The sequence below is a fragment of the Orycteropus afer genome, unplaced genomic scaffold, assembly GCF_000298275.1.
Source record: "Orycteropus afer afer isolate SDZICR_OR568_19922 unplaced genomic scaffold, OryAfe1.0 scaffold00580, whole genome shotgun sequence".
NCBI lineage: Eukaryota > Metazoa > Chordata > Mammalia > Tubulidentata > Orycteropodidae > Orycteropus > Orycteropus afer.
In genome coordinates, this window is record NW_006922167.1 from 472,861 (window position 1) to 475,667 (window position 2,807).

The following is a 2,807-nucleotide window of genomic DNA, read 5'->3' on the forward strand; positions in this document are numbered from 1 at the left end:
GGCTCCGACTCAATGGCACATAACAACAACAACAACATATATATATATCAGTTAGCATGACACTTTATTTAAACTTTACTATGTTTAAACCCAACTTCCAAAAATGCTATTTTACAATTGTGCAAAAAAAAAAAAAAAGCAGTTCTTCTTAGACTGTGTCCTTTCTGAATGAATTTCTACAAGTTCTTTCAGATAACATCTGGAAGAATAGGCCAAAGGAAGAATGTATACATTTTTATTCTAGGAAGAAAAGACCTTAGATTAACAAGAATTGTCTTTTCCACACTCTCTGCCCTTCTCAATTTTAAATATCATAAGTCAAACACTGGATGACCCAGCGTAACCAAGGAGGAATATACGTGTAAACAGTTAATAAGCCTGTTATTTAAAGTCTTAGACTGAACATGAGAGAAAATGAAACAGGAAAAGGAATAAGAGTGCATCTGGTTTTATGAACACACACACACATGCTCACACGAGATATGCTATTTAGTGTACAATTTGAAATACAAAAAAGGAAAAAGTACATGTACCAATGCTAACTGCTCAGAAAGGGATCAACTCTGGAGATCCTGAACAGAGTGTGAAGAAAACTGTGGAAGGAAATTCAAAAACACAAAAATGACCAGAATTACTGGTGAGAAAAGAGACTGGTGGAACCCTCGAGACTATGGCCCCAGGTGACCCTTTGGGTCTAGAAATGGACTCACTTACATGAATTGGCTCTCAGGCCAACAGTAGAAAGACCTACATATAGAACACCTACCCCAGGTTGATGTACCCACCTACTCTAGGGAGATGCACCCCTCAGATCAATCATCCATGAGACCCCAGAGAGGTAGCACTCACAGAGATGGAAAGCTGGATAGACAGGAATGCAGATAAGAAAGGCACAGGGAGCGGGTGGTCACAGGGAGGAGAGCGGAGGAGAGTTTTTTGTGGTTGGGGATGGCAATCAGGGCTGTGGAATCAGATGTGCATGAACTGTTGAATGTAAAATAAGTTTGCTTTGTAAATTTGCACCCAAAGCACTATTTAAAAAAAAGAAGAAATAATTTCTTTTTTGAAAAGCATATGAAAATGTATACTTTTTTTCCTAAAGTTTGCAAAGACCTTCAAGACTATTCCACGTCAAACTATGTGAGGGCACAGTCAGATCATATTTGCTGAGAGTAGATCAGTGGATGCTGAGTAATAGAGCTTATCACCAATGCCAGGACTTCCTGGCCTTCAATGAGTGGCATATGCACTGACATTTTGGCAAATTTAGGGCTGTGGTTGTGTAAAAGCAATAAACTCACTACTGTTGAGTCAGATCCAACTCATAGTGACCCCTCCTTGGATTTCTAAGGAAGTATCACTATGGAAGTAGATTGCCCAATCTTGTTTCCAAGGAGTGGCTGGTGGGTTTAAACCTCCAGCCTTCTGGTTAGCAGTTAAATGCATTAGGCACTATGCCACCAGAGCTGCTTGTGGAAACAATAGGCCCCCATTAAGTATTCATAGTTTAAGAGGCTAAACCTCACATAATACAAACTTTAGTGGCAAATTTTTGTCTATAAAACTAGTTGAGAGAACTACTGGTTTTATGGGGGAAAAAAAAAAAAAATATATATATATATATATGTAGTACCAAGCTATCTAATCCTTACATATATGAAAAAATAATAGTTTAACTACATATTATATCACACTTGTCTGTTTTTTTGTTGTACTGTGGTGGTTTGTGTGTTGCTGTGAAACTATGCCACTGCTATTTCAAATACGAGCAGGTCAGCCATGGTAGACAGGTTTCAGCAGAGCTTCCAGACTAAGATAGACTAGGAAGAAGGACATGGCCAGGTACACGTCTGAAAGGACCAGCCACTGAAAACCTTATGAATAGCAGGAAACAATGTCTGATACAGTGCTGAAAGGTGAGCCTCTTCATGTTTGAAGGCACTCAAAATACAACTGGAGAAGAGGGACCTCCTTAAAGTAGACCTTAATGATGTGAATGGAATAAAACTTTCAGGACTTTCAATTGCTGATGTAGCATGACTCAAAATGAGAACAGCTGCAAACATCCATTAATAATCAGAATATGGAATGTATGAATTATGAATCTAAGAAAATTGGAAGTTATAAAAAATGAAATGAAATACACAAAGATTGGTATTCTAGGCATTAGTGATTTAAAATCATGTATTGGCCATTTTGAATCAGGCAGTCTACTATGCCTGGAATGACAAATTGAAGGGGAATGATGTCATATTCATCATCAAAAAGAACATTTCAAAAACTATCCTGAAGTACAATGCTGTCAGTGAAAGAATAATATCCATATGCCTACAAGTAAAACCAGTTAATACTACTATTATTCAAATTTATACACCAACCATTAAAGCCAAAGATGAAGAAATTGAAGATTTTTACCAACTTCTGTAGTCTGAAATTGACCAAACATGCAAATGAGATGTATTGCTAATTACTGGTGACTGGAATGCAAAAGGTGGAAACAAGGAAGTTATTGGTAGTTGAAAAATATGACCTTGATGATAGAAATGATGCCAGAGATTGCAGAACAGAATTTTGCAAGACCAACAGCATATTCATTGCAATTACCTTTTTTCAACAACAAAATGGGAGAATACATATATATATATCCAAAGCTTGCCAGATGGAGTATACAGGTATCAAATCAACTACATCTGTGGAAAGAGGCAATGGAGAAACTCAATATTATCAGTCAGAATAAGGCCAGAAGCTGACTGTGGAAAGGACCATCAATTTCTCCTGTGCATATTCATGTTGAAGCTAAAGAAAAT